The sequence below is a fragment of the Numida meleagris genome, chromosome 7, assembly GCF_002078875.1.
Source record: "Numida meleagris isolate 19003 breed g44 Domestic line chromosome 7, NumMel1.0, whole genome shotgun sequence".
NCBI classification, from domain to species: Eukaryota; Metazoa; Chordata; class Aves; order Galliformes; family Numididae; genus Numida; species Numida meleagris.
In genome coordinates, this window is record NC_034415.1 from 68,814 (window position 1) to 83,719 (window position 14,906).

The 14,906-nt window shown below is 36.2% G+C and overlaps 1 long non-coding RNA gene across 6 annotated transcripts in view; it reads right to left on the reverse strand.

Annotated features, from left to right (window-relative positions):
- The window catches only part of LOC110402741, a 197,970-nt gene that overhangs the window by 33,315 nt on the left and 149,749 nt on the right, over positions 1 to 14,906 (reverse strand). For 5 of the 6 annotated variants that reach the window (XR_002441276.1, XR_002441279.1, XR_002441278.1 and 2 more), the window contains exons 3-4: positions 6,904 to 7,242; positions 2,505 to 2,690 (exon numbers count right to left, since the gene is read on the reverse strand). This is a non-coding gene — a long non-coding RNA (uncharacterized LOC110402741). Of the gene's footprint in view, positions 1 to 2,504; positions 2,691 to 6,128; positions 6,327 to 6,903; positions 7,243 to 14,906 lie in introns of all 6 variants that reach the window. The other variant, XR_002441275.1, reaches the window with a different exon arrangement.

A 14,906-nucleotide genomic window follows, 5' to 3' on the forward strand; every position in this document is an offset into this window, starting at 1 on the left:
AAGTTTCTGCATGACTGCTGCACAGGTCCACTTCACTGCATAATATACAACAAAGTGGGGAAGCAAGCCAATTTCCTCTTCTTTTTTTTTTTTTTTCAAATTAAAAGGAAGGGGAAAGAACAGTAATAGCAGACTAGAGACCTGACTGTGATCTAACACTACTTTTGTATCCTGAGGTAAGTTCCTTGACTGCAGCATAGTTTCATTCAGGTCGATATGAGAATGGAATCAGGCCAAATGGATTTGCATCAGTAGAAGCCTTTGCAGCTGCTATGAAAAGCAGTCCCTGAGTTTCAAAGCAGTTAAACCTACGCTCTATCACAGCATTTGAGAAGGGAGGCAGATCCTGCCCCTTATGCCCCTGTGTCATACAAGCCAGTCAAACTGCAACCAGTTTTTCCTCCATGATGGAGATGTGTACTTACTGAGAAAAGACCCTGATGAACAGCATCACCAGTTTACAGGTAAGAAAAATGAGGAGTGGAGGTTTTGAGATCAGAGCTCCAGAACTCTTAGCATACCTAACTGCATAAATAAAAATCTAGGCTTGTGTTTGGGATGACACTGATCACTGGTGATGCCACTAGAATTAGCAGACACATTCTGAAATCTGCACGCTGCTCACTCCTCACCTACAAACAGTCTTTATCCCTGCATTTTTAATGATGTAATTATTATAGATAATTTCCATGAAGAACTGGCTTTTAAAAAAAAATAGGTAGCTGAAAAAATCTCACCCAAATAAGCTTGTAAAATTCAGAATATCTGGTATTTTAGAAAATGGGAGAATGTCAAGAGATTAATAGGAAAACATTATAGTTAAAGCCACACCAAAGGCACAAGAATGCTATGCTGAGTGTCTGCAGAGAAGATAGTGAGACGATATTTCAATCCCATGTACCAAGCATGATTTTTCAATTGTGTGCAATCAAAAACTTGTACAGTACTTTTCAGATAAAATTACTCAGAGAAACGTTTGCTCTTATCTGCATATTATTTCAAAAACGTCCACTTGGTGCGTATTTATGAACATCTTGTGAAGAATGAATCTGCACCGAACACTTTCTTGGATATAAAACTTTTAAAATTAAGCAAAGAATCCTAATTTGCACAATTCATACTTGGCTATATTACTCATTTTTTTCTATCATTTTCCTCTTCACATTACATGGTGATAAGAGAAATTATCATCTAGTTTAAGCTTTCTACTGATTTAGCAATTTTATTGCTGTGGCACCTTAAAGTCATGGATTTTGGAGTCACTTTAAAGATAAAAGAAATAGTTTGGAGCTAAGTGTAATTTGCCCAGCACTGCCTGTCCTTTGCTTTCACCAGCCATTTAATTAGTATTATAATAAGAAAGAACACAATGATAAGAAAACCAGATAGATGTATGACGGTTTCTCTGACAGAACAGATTTAAGACAATGCTTAAAGGGCAAAGGTATGGAAACTAACTCATTGCAAAATTCGGTACTTTCAAAATCAAAATAGAGAAAAAAAACTTGTTTTTTTCGTTGCGGGTTTTTTTTTGGGGGTGGGGGCAGGGGCTGGAAGAGTTCTTCAAAACCATTAAAATACAAAGTGACAAATGGTGCTGAATAATTGTCTCATTTTAAATGTGGCGTTGACTTAGATAATTAATTGTTTGTAAATCACAATTCACTAAAGAACGAAGTATTTGCTAATTTGCCCAACTTCTTTTTTTTCTGAATTAATAGAAGATGTGATGTTTCACCGAGTCAAATTAAAAACACAGACTGTAGAGAATTAAGCTTCGATTCACAAATCCTACACCTGCCACAAACTTTCATTTTGTCAGATCATTTTCATGAGGAGTCTACTAGAGATAGAGCTGGTTGATAACAGCTGGACTTAGGCTGAGTATGCTGGCAGAAGAAAGAGAGACACGTCTATGGATCCATGTAAAAAAGCCTCTTTCTTAATATTAGAAAATATTATTAATTAAAACCAAGGTTTTCAGCTCTCACTTGGGATGTTCTGTAATTAAGAATAATGTTGCTGGGCCCCTGATCTAAAGCTTTATCAAAACATGAGATGCAGGTCCTACATTAGCTACGTGTTCCCTTAAGCAGCATTTTGCAGCTCTGCAGTATCAGGTATCATAGCTGCTATTAGCATTGTATTCTTTGAAGTAAAAAGTGTTTCTTTGATTATTAGATTTGTCTGGAACTAGAAGTAAAAGCAAAATCTGGAAACAGATCAGAGCCAAATTCTGGCCCCAGCTGGGTCCATATTTGTCCTTCACAAAGACAGACATAGAGCTAATGGTGTGAACATGGTCAACCAATTAAATTTAGCATTTCTTCAGTTAGGTGCCATATACTATCCTTATTTGGTAGAATCTGCACAGATGTACACAATTCAGAAGGCAATACAGAACTGAGCTCCAAATAAAGATTATGATACAGTTATTCACAGTTAAAATTATATTCTAAATTGTGATTTTGCCAAGATGTCATAAAACTTGCCCTTATTGTTACCTGTGTGTTATCAACATAGTGATAGTTTATGATGCTGCAGTGTCCCAGTTTCACTGGCACTGGACTAGAAATTTCATAGCTTGTTGAACACAGTGAAGATTCATCAGTTTCTCCTTGGTCAAATACAATGTTGCATACAGAGTTGTTCATTGCTATCTGCCACTCAGTGGTGTTAGATGAGTAGTGCTGTCATTATGGAAAAAGAATAAAATATAAATAAAAAACAATTTACCAGAAGCAAATAAATACACTTAATTGAATATCATTAAATTGAGACACTTGAATGAAAAAAAAAGCTCCTAGAGATAAGAGACTTGTGTTCAAACAACATACACTTCCATTTTATCATTCTGTCCCATTTTCTGAAACATTCTATGCTTTATTTCACTGATCTGTCCTGTCATTCAAACAATATAGGGTTCAAAACTTTTCTCCCACTGTGAATAATGAACCCTTGCATAGACTGGGAAATCATCTTCTTTATATACAAAAATGCTTTAACAAAGCATTTGCTGTTAATAAGGTCAAAGGGGCATCTCTGCCACCTAATAAACACAGAGCAGATTTAGCAAGGAGATTCAGAAATGTAAGAAACGCAGGCAAAAATGTAGTGCAGTGTTAAAAAGAGAGACTTGCAACTCATACAGAAAATTAAAGGATTATTTCTATCTTGGAAGTTTGGGAGATGAAGTACCCAGGTAACCCATGCATCATTAGTACTTTTTAACTTTCTAATACAGTTTTAACTTTGGTTTACTTATTTATTATTTTCAGATAAAGCAGTTATCTGAATGATGGCCACGGAATTTAAATAATGAGCCACCTATCAATGAAGCTGGAATAAATTCAAAGACAAGGAGCATTGTCCACTGCAGTTTAATGAAACTTTATTTTGTTGTAATCCAATTCCTATTTTTTAATTTATCTTGTATTTTCTTTTTGTCTACCAAATATTATTAACAGTATAAATATTGTCTCCTAGAAAGCAAACTGTACTCTCCAGAACATTCAGAAGTGCTTGTAATAGCATATATTAAATTACATTGTACTGCAAATTTCCATTTACATTAGATATCAGAAAAAATGACACATCATATTAATGTAATATAGTATAATATAATGTCGTATGTTAGCTTAGAAGAGTTATTCTTCCCTTTCCCATCTTAGATTTTGTTGATACACCAGGACTCTTCTATATTTAAATTGTTAAGCAATTCTTTTAAAAGGCTTATTGTAAGTAATGTAATACCTGTTTTGACATCTTCTTTGCACACCTTTTTAATGTGTCCCTTCACACCATCCCATTTCCTTAACACTTTCAGTTCCCTACAAGTTCAACTAAACAGTCTGAACAAACTTCCTGAATGAGAGAATATGCCATTGGGTCCAACTCCATGAAGCTACAGCCAAACAGACAGGAGACCACCTGTAAGAATCTGTGTGTTGGTAAGGAAGTGTCCTTACAAAACAAGGCTTTTGCCCGTTTCCTTCATGCTTTCAAGGAAATAGCGTATCTGCATCAACAGAAAAATCAGCACACTTCACATCCATTACGCACCTTGGCAGCACAGCCATATCAGAAAGAACTTGCAGCACAGACAACCTTTGCATCCTAGTAAGAGAGTTCAAGTGCAGGCTGTACTGCCTGTGCTATCTAGCTCCTCCAGGATGTTAGCTCAACTGTCTTGAAAGCCAGGAAATAAGGTATGGGTAACAAGGAAACTAGGACATATATGACCCATGTAAAAGTAAATTTTGCATTTTGAAGAGTTTAGAGATAGCTAATCACTTCAAAATAGAACAAAAGGCTGCAGTCACTTCATACACTTCATACAAGCTACAGAGCATCATCCAGGGTGGAACCAAGTGCCTTCAGCTGCAGAAGGAAATGAGAGCCTGCAGTATTGAGTGAGTGATATTTAACAGCTTACTGGATTTGGGCTTTAAAAATTGACTCCCAGTTTTGGCTTGTCTAAGTAGATGTTCTAGCTGTTTTATCAAACAAGGAACTATTAGTGCAGGAGATACGTGGAGATAATTTGCTTCATCACATAAGGATGGGGTGTGGCCCTGAAAGCACATGCAATCCAATTTTTGAGTAGTTTCACTAACAAGGATAGCAACACCTTCTCCATCTTTCCACTTTTCAAAGACTAGTAAAGCTTAAACATTTATTTTGAACTTCCAGGTCATCTAATTCAAGTCTCACAAATAAAACATGAAGAACACGTAGGTATCATAGAGATGTCAATCAGCGAAGTAGGCCTGCACATAATTTTTTTTTTAATTTGTCCTAGTATAATGCAGAAGGATTTGATTAGGATAATGAGATTTACAAGGAGTTGCCCATCATAACTTGGGGTAGAAAAGCTATGAAATCTATTTAATCTAATTTTTGTCATGCAAGTTCATATAAAGCAATAATCAAAATTAATTTTCTTGTGAAATGAAAGCGAAAGAAGACAGTTTATTTTGTGATATCTCACTTGTTAAGGTAACAGGCATTCTAGAAACAGCTAGTATATTAGTTCTTCCTACATTATCATGAGAGATGGAAAGACTGAATGCATGCCGCTGAGTATGTGCATATGCATCTGTTTTCCAATGAATAAATACCTGGTGGCACCATGTTAAAAATGTTAAGATACACACTCAGAAAATGACCTTTTTTTTTGCAATGGTAAAAAGCCAGTAAGTTCACTGAGGTTACTTTTTATTCACATGGACAATACTCATCCTTGTGCAAGTCCTCTTAATTCTGATGTCTCGGCAGCAGGGAGAAACTAAACATTACTGATTTCCACTAATTTAAATTTCACTTTATTGGACTGAAGGGCAGAATCATAGTACTGCCTTCTTACCTCACTGTCTACTCAAGTACGCCCTGAAAGCAGCCCCAAGATACATTTAATAGGCTGAGATACGTATTCTGCAGCTCAATAATCTTCATAGATCACAACTCAAGAAAATTCTGAATTATACTCTGCCAATGAAACTGTCCTGCTTCCAAATACCAAAATACCTACAGAGGGTTATCTCAAACACCTCAGCTAATCTCAGTTACAAGGGCAGAGCACGACAAGAGAGGAAGATTTGAACAGTCTAAAGAAGAGACTGAAAATAGGAACTTGCACTGAATATAGAAACAGCACATAAAATCTAACTTGTTAATATGCTCTGTGCCTCCAATAGCGCTGAACTGAAAATTGAAAATGAACTTCAAAATATGGTCAGTGCAACTTAACCTGCGAACAAGGCATGGACAACCACTGTGAGGGACTTGGACAGAAAAGGGCACAAGCTCTTTGGCAACTGAGGATGGAAAAGTGATTTTGTCTGCTGTCTGGACATCAAAAAGCAGGTGAATATCCAATAAGACACTTTGACTATGAGCTTTGTTAAGAAAATGGCATGCTGTTTGCTCAGATAGTCTTTCCAATAAAGACACAAATAACTTGTTCATTATTTACCCAGTTATTTCAATTCATAGCTATTGTATACCTAGATTCTTATACATACCTCTTACCAACAATCCAAAGAAAATCAGATTGTAACACTAGCGTTTGATGGTATTTCACTGGAAACTTAAACAAGTACCCTTTATGTCCTCAAAATGTCACTCACCATTAGCTTCAGGAAATACTGGTTCTGGAGTTATACCAAAGATCTGTCCCAGAGACATTTTCAAACAGGTAGTAAAGCATTTGTTCTGTAAATCTTTTCCATGAGGCTCCAGAAAGTCAAGTACAGACAGATCTGTGGAGGACTGCAGTGTGCTCTCATTGAAAGTTCCTCAGGAATAAAATCCTTATCTTTTTGACACTTAGAATAAAATTTTAGAGATTTTCAGGGTGTAGAAAGACATAGTTTCTAATTTTGACAGTTTCTTAAATAAGCTACCACTGTCCTTTCTAGTGCTTAAAAATCCTTATCTATCTATTCCAATAGCTAATCTAACCCGAGTATCTTTCAGTTCATTTTAATCAGAGAGAAATGTATAAGTGAAAAATATTCAGGTGTTAAAACATTTTTAATTTCTTCTATAAAAAGCAAAACTAAAAAATGCCTGCCTTTCCTAGTTATAAAGCTATCCCATCTTTCCATTCACTTCAAGGAGGAAAAAAAGAAGGGAAAATCTTTTCCCTTCTGCATAGTGCCCATACCCATCTTCACTGCTCTGAAACTTGTGTTCAATTAGTGTTGCCTCATAAACATTTATTACTAGATATGGTACATTGTGAAAAACATAGGAGGGATTACTCAATGCCCTAAGCGGTATGTCTGGTAATATATACCACCAAATTTGCAAAGCAAAACTATAGCTAGTATTCCTCAGTGGAAATGATAGCAGATTTTTCAGTGAAAGGATATATTTTTTTTGTGTAAGAATGTTACTCACCTGAAGCTGGCATCCCTTCAAGGCAACAGTAGCACATTGTCACGAGTGATGCTACAGAAGCACTGCCTGCAGCAGCAGAGCATCTTTCTAGCAGTGCCTCCCAGGGAGCCCAAGGAGGTGCTTGCTCATTGCTCAAACAGGTTCCTCAACAGCAGAACTGAAACTGAAACTCAAAGCAAAAGGGAACTCCTCGTAGTGGCTGTGAATGAGCAGAGTTCATCCTGAAGAACTTTGGTTATGTTATCTGTGGGCAAACTTTATTTCTCTTATAAATGGGCTTTCTGTACTCAGAGTCTTCAGTTCAACACGCAGTGCTCTTCATCTTGTACTGTGTCTTTTCTAAGAAAAATATAACAAAAAGTGAGTTAAATGCAGGATAAAAATGCTGGATTTTGGGTTTATACGAAATACAGGGATGTATTTAAACCAAAAATGAAAGATTATTTTTGAAGTCTGACACAGCATTTCCAGAATAGAAAAAGAAATCCTGCCAGGCAGTAACAACTGTGACAATGCATGAGGAAAGGCACTGACAACTCCCTCTGGTAAACACACATTTGACATTGACCAAGTGCCTTCCAAATTCATCCTCACACTGAGGGAGATGTATGCCAGATCTTAGTAAATTCATGTCTATTTATTAACATATTTTTCAATACAGAATTTAATACACTTAGAAAGGCCTGATATGAGGCCAGAGAGCATTTACTCTTTTACCATAAGGCACAGAACTATCTAAATTGGGGGCAAGTTTGCAAATTACTTTGGTAAAAGGTCTTTTTCTTTTACCAAGAACTGTAGCTGCAGTTCATCAGGAAATATTGATAAACATGACCTAAGTTGGCTAAGTGACTATTGAAGAATGTAGGCAATTTAATTAATTATAGTAGTGTGGAGAAATTCCTCTTTCATCTCAGTGGATGTCTGCACTGTACAGGTTTTCTGAAATAACAGGTTTTCAAAAACCCCTTCAACCTGTAGAGCAAAAACTTTAAAATTCAGTAACTTTAAGTAAGAAAGAAAAAGAAAGTCATGGCTGAGCCTGCTGGCAAGATATGAGTGGTACAAAACCTCTAAAGAAAACCTGGAATTCTCTTAAATTTTCTTCTTCCTGTCACACAGTTAACTCCCTAAGTCTGTACTTCTTCCCTGCCTTACCTTGCAATGTTAAGCAATGTTAAGTGTTACAACAACCCAATCCTTATTCATCACCAGCAATACTGCGAAAGATTGTGTATTTTAAATTTTTATTAAAAAAAAAAGCCTTGTGAACCCGAGCAGATCAATTAAATGCTCGTATCAACTGTTGCATCACTGTGATCCATCTTACTATCCTTATAATTTCTGGTGACCACAGCTTACTACCAAATATAAATCACTTCCATATTTTCAAAATTTGTTCTGTATTTTCTCTCTCTGTCCTGTAGTGACACATAAATGTGTACATATTCATAATAAGATGGTGACAGTACTACTTCTACTATTTTCAGTGTCTATTTTCAAATGGGTTTGAAGTATCTAACACATAATGTCTTTTGTATGATACAATAATAACTGCATCTGCCAAACTGAATAAGAGATGACAATACTAGTATAAAACCATCTTGGATGAGTTTTCAAAGTCTGAAATCAAAAACAAACCAACAAACAAACTCAATCCTATTACATAATATACAGCTTTGGTGCATCAGGAGTAATTTCTCTCTTAATGGAGGAAACCAAAAACCCTTTTCTTTATTTGACACTGTTTATTTGAGAGGGCCATATTTACTCTGAGATTAGTACAGAAGGGCAGACCATGGAAAAATAAGAAATGAACAGAAGTAGTTATATTTTCGGAAGTCGTGAAAGCTTTAATAGACACTTTGCAGAATTGCTCCCACACATCTTGGCCTCTCCCTAACAACCAGAGTAGCAGGTCTTGAGCTTAATTTTCCTTTAAAGGACTCTTGTAATACAGCTTCTTTCATTCAGCTCTTGAATCATGCGTTCCTGAAAGGCCACAAGGTAAATGCAGGGAGGTCAAAAGGGTCATTCCTCTCCTCCTTCCCAAACAGATAGTGGCAGGACTCTCTCAGGTACCAGAAATATCAGACACACAGATAATGCTGGGATGTTACACAAGGTAAGCAAAATGAGAAAAGGGAAGGGAAAAAAAAAACCAAATCGGCTCTGCCTGTTAGAGTCATCTCAAGAGCATCTTGTAACAAGAGAAGACACAACATTTTCAGATGGAAATGTGATTTTCAAGTTGACAGTACACCTTTAATTAGATGGGAGTCCAAGGAAGAACATATCACTGGGAAATAAATAGGCTATAAAAGAAGAAAACCACCAGTGGGGATAACCATGGAAATTAAAGGAGAGAAAAGGAAAGAGCAAAGGCCATATGAGACATCTATTACAAAACGTCAAGGTCAGTGCTACAAGTGGAGGCACCGACAGGTAAATTGATAGAGATTACGGAAATGATCAAGGAAGCAAAGTTCAAACATGAAGGAAATTGGCATTCTTACTCATGTGCGTTCTGCCTGACCTGCAAAAATAGATTTTTTTTTTGTCTTGAAATAATTTATCTGAAAAAAATTACACTGAAATATACCGTGGGGTTTAGTGAATAAACCAAAACAATAATACAAGCAGCTATAAAAAGCAATTTAAAAAGCATTTTTAAATAAAGCTGTAGACTCTTTGCCCCTTTTTTAAAAGAATCACATTAAAAATAAACAAACAAACAGCATTTTAGAAGCTCCTAATTGGAAGCTAGCAATTCTCCATGTGTGGGTCCATATCTGAACATTCATGTCATCTTTTCGCAAAAGCAAATGCATGAAAAAATTATCCTGGAGTTAAAGTAAAATGGAAGCAGGCACCATGGTGCACCTGGAGCAAAAGATTCCATGGCTTCCAGTGGGAGCCCAGACACCCCATGCAGATAGGATGCCTGGGTTTGGGGACAGCCCAACAGGCAAAATAATCTTTAGTGTCAAAGCTGCGTTGTGCTGAGATGTTACTATCTCACAGTAGTTTCTGAGAAGTTGCTCCGTGTAATTCTGCCACATTTTGCCTTCATAATGGTAATGATTCCATTAATCGGTCAGAACTCAGTTCTGTGCTACTTGTGGTTTGTTCTGGTTGTTTAGAAAACTTTCTGTTGCATCATGTTTTCTGTTTGTTATTGTTACTCACTTGACTCATCTAAGCCCAATCCAATAAGTGTCTACAAAGGACACGCAATATTCTGGAGAATTTGTATGTCAGATTAGAAGGCATGTTTCTACGCTGTATTCGATGTATCTAGCATTAACCTTCCACTTATTAACTCAGTCATTACAACACCTTTTTAATAATACTAATAACTGTATAAATAATATACACAGATTCACAATTGCACGCTTGAATGAGATATTTTTTGACTCAGTGTTAGAATCATATCTATCAATTTCTAGCAATTATTTTCCCTCAGCTTAAGATTTGTCTTCCTTTTCTTTCTCTCTTCAGACTTTTAGCTTCTCCTTTTGGCTCTCAAGTTGTAGTTGCAGCTTTCTGGCTTTTGTATTTGACCCGACAATTTTACTAGAACTCCTCTCTGAGATAAAAATGAAACACATTAAAACTGACAAGTTTTGAGTCAGCCCATCTTTTTTTTTCTCTTCTATTCTAAGGAGACAGTTTCAAAAGAATAGCCATATCCCTGTTTCTATGACTATAACAATCATTTCCCAGGGAGGATAACTTTATCATATCTGCAATTCACCATTTGATGGAAATTTATAATGAAGAAAAGCCAGTAAGAGTAATTAAAGAATGTCTATTTTTAATTTCAGACAATTAAAGAAGTCTATTCTTACAAGATTTATAAACTTATGCTCTAGTTGCAGTTGACTCCAAGTGTTAGATTCTGTAAGGATTTAAAAACAGAGCTACACTGCTTTTACCTTTGTGGTGAGGTGGGAAATATAAAATCATCCTGTGGGAGGGAAGACTGCTGAGTGCTAGAACCACTGGGATTAACAGCTAAGGGAGCAGAACCAGTCACTTGCCACTTTTCTTGGTCTTCTGCTTTCCTTTTTCCTCAGTTCTCTCTTCACCCTCCATCTCTTTCATCATTTTGATCCTCTCTACAATTTATCAGATTCTGCCCACTTGCTTTTCTCTCTCTTTCATCTCTCCCATTTCTTCCTTCCCTCAACCTCCCCTTACTGTTTTATTGCTATTCCATTCCTCATCTCCTCTTTTTTTTTCCTTTTTCCTGTCTCCACTTGCCACCAGACATGGAGCACTCCCTGAGCATTAGCAAAGACCCACCTATTTTTATTGGCATTTTATGGCTAAAAATTATGCCATAATTATTAGGTGTGTGGACACGATCTTCACTGAAACAAACTGCCATGCTATTGCAATGATTTCAGGATACCTAATACATTCCATTCATTTTTTAAGAGCATATAAGGCCTGTTTGGTCAGAAGTAATACATGAAGAACACAAGCAGTAAACTAAGTTTATAAAAATGTCTCCTCATTTAATTTTATGTATATGAAATAAAAGGAAATATTTCAGGTGTCATCCATCCCAACAGTGAAAACTGTGGAGCAAAAATCTATTGAGAGAGAGAATATCTTGCACAGAAATAAAGATAGCGTGTTTGTGGAGATTAGCACTCTCCATTACACATTTTCACAGAAACATAGCATCTTTTGGTTGGAAGGAGCCCTTAAAAGTCATCTAGTCCAATTTCCCTGTAATGAACAGGGACATCTACAGCTCCATCAGACGCTCAGATCCCTGTCCAGCCTGACTTTGAATGTCTCCAAGGACAGGGCATTCCACCACCTCTCTGGGCAACCTGTTCCAGTGCCTCACCACCCTTCTTGTAAAAAAACCTCTTCCTTATATCCAATTTAAATCTCCTCTCTTTCAGTTTGAAACCATTTCCCCTCGTTCTGCCTCAGCAGATGCAGCTAAAGAGTCTGTTTCTTTCTTTCTTACACACCCGCCTTCCCTTTAGATAGTGAATGGCTACTATCAGGTCACCTCAGAGCCTTCTCTTCTCCAGGACAAACAGCGCCAGCTCTCAGCCTGTCCTTGCATCATTTTTGTGGCCCCATTTTCTGTTATTTTAGTTTGTTTCTACCAGCAGTTTTAAAATGATGTTACCAATATTGTCATGAAATGAGATATCTATACCGTTTTTGTTGTTTGTTTGTTATTTTAAGCAAGTGTACATGGAGTGCCTTGCATTAAATCATCCAGGTGTAATATTTTGCAAACAGCCAATGAAAATTATGATGAGTGTTCCTAATTAGCTGATCATAAAGCTATAATCATTTCAAGATAGATTTAGCAATGGATAGTATAGAAAAGCACTGAAGTGCTTCTGGGAGGGATTTTCTGCTTTGTTTTTTTTTTGTCTGGGTTTTTTTTTTTTGTTGTTTGTTTGTTTGATACATGGTCCACTCAGACAGGAGTGCAGGAGGACTGATTTTTTTTTTTATTGCTCTAAATCTCTTAGTGAGCAAAAACAGATTTCCCAAAGCTCAGAACAAAAATTCTGGTTTAAAATGAACATTTCATTACCAAATGGGTTTCTCAGTAGTGAAGTGTAGTCTTCATCAGGCTACTTTTTGAAAGAAGACCTCTATGATTATTTTCAACAAAAAAAAAAGATGTAGATTTAAATGGCTTTGAATGGTATTCCCTGAAGTTACTCTGCTGTCCTGAAACAGACTAACGAAGTAAGGCCACCTCCCCTTCTATGACACTTCAGCAAGTCACAGCATATTATTAAAATTCTTATGATATTCCATGATACAAATTAAATTAGTTTAATAAGCCTAATGGAAAAAAAAAGAAATAGATTCATAATAATCTATCACAGTACTGCTTGTTTGCATGCACAATTATATATTTTAAATAACCTACTGTGACAAGTGCTAGCCAATAAAAGAGGAATTAAAAATGAAAAACTTAAAACATAGTGAAACATTTTTTGTATTTGTGGTCTTTAAATCCACTTTAAAAGAAACAGTGTTCAATAGTAAAATGAAATGTAGATATTCTAAAAACACTCTTTACTTACTGACACCTGGGGCAATTCAAGAAGGCGTTGCTGATGTGGGTTCTACTTGATTCTCTGTTTATACATGAACCATTGGCAACTTCAATTTGTTTTTCACAGATATGGCCTCAAAGCCTTGCTTAAGGTTTTAGCTCTAGAATAATTATATTTAGAACATATTTGGGCCCTCACATTTTTGTGCGGTTGGTATGGCAGATTAGCAAACACTGGACTCGTTTCACAAATGTGTTGGACTTTTTCCACTCTGGCATATTGTGTAGAAAATTTTCACCCAGGATGAATTTAGAATTTCCGTAGACTGCAATTAATCTTTTGTCACTCTTTCCCTAAATGTGGATCTAAGACACCTACCTTCTGTCCTAATTACAAGATTGGCTGTAACAGTCTAATTTGTCATGCAAAACTGCTGCTTCTGGATCTTCTGTTATACTAAAGAAACTGAGGAGAGGATGCTTTTAGAAACAGGAAATGATGACACATAATAAAATGCAATCTAGAGTCTTTTTTTTTTTTCTTCTTTTGTTAATATGGGCCTGAGACATGAAGAGGAAGAGTTACTGTTCCGTTAGCTGCAGGTTCACATCTCTTCTGATCAGTTTGTACAGATGACTTTGTTGCTATGTTAAATTTTAAAAGATATTTTGTAAGAAATCAAAATAAAAACAAGTAGACTGATTATTTAAACCATCATGACTTATAAGATTGTATCAATAATATGAGACGCATCATTTATCACATCTATCACCAACTAATCCTCATTAAAAACCCTCTGAGAAAAGAGAGTACTATCATCGTTTCAAGCTACAGTTAATCATCACAGAGTTCTTTCGGCACTCCACCTAGATCACAAATAGTGACAGGAAGTAGCAGGATGAGAAGAGGAGGTAGATCAAAAGCTGGATAGCATAACTGCCTAGGTTTTGCAGGAGTCTGGGGTGACGCTACAGGATACACCTTGAAGACTATGAGAACTCTGGTAGCTCATCATGCTTCATTTTAGTTCTAACCAGCAACCAGAGAGAGCATATCCATACTTGAATTTCACACTAAGCCCCATCAGAAAGAAACAACAACAATGAAATAAACAAACAAAGCCCAAATAACCAAAATCCCTTCTTCAAGGCTTACTGCGCTTGCTAAAAAGAAAACAGTTTATGCATGTAGCACTTTGGAAAACAGAATCTAAGCACCAACTTTTCTCAGAGGAAAGTTATCACAGGTAATGTGTTCCCAAAAAAAAGTTGAAGCTTTCTTGGACATAGCTTTGAGAAATATGAGGAGCTGCAGCTTCTGCTACTTCAAATAAAATTATGGCTCTAAAAATGCATCTCCTCAGAGTTTCAAATAGGACAGATAAAAAAGGAGGCTCTAAGCATTGTTCTACAATTTTGTGGATTTTTTTTTTTTTTTTTTTGAGGGATGGGGGTTTCTATTGAGTTTTATTTACAAGAAAACACTTAATATAAAAGTCATTTCTACCTACGATTAAGAGTTTTAAATAAAATATGAAATGCTGAGATGAAATGAACTATATACACAGAGATTAGGTTGTCATTTTAAAATGATTTATTCATTTCATCATCAATAGTCTCACTGAGTAAAAATCAAAATTTTCAGCTGATATCCACTGTTCTGTGGCCTACTGCACACTTCATCTGAAAACTGGAAAAAAAGAAACTAAGAATTATTGATGGTCCAACCTCTTGGATCAGCTTAGTGCTGATAACTATCCAAAGTACAATTCCTTACCCAAATTGACTCAATGTGTTGGAAACCTTAACACGGAAAATTCAACTCTTTCCTAAGCAGGAATTTTTTTTGCAGCAGACTGATTTTCCTTACTGTCCTATTTTGGTTTCAGTGAATGTGTCAAAGGATCCACTCTGGGTATCAGACCTGACTTAGTCGTACAAACAGTGCTAA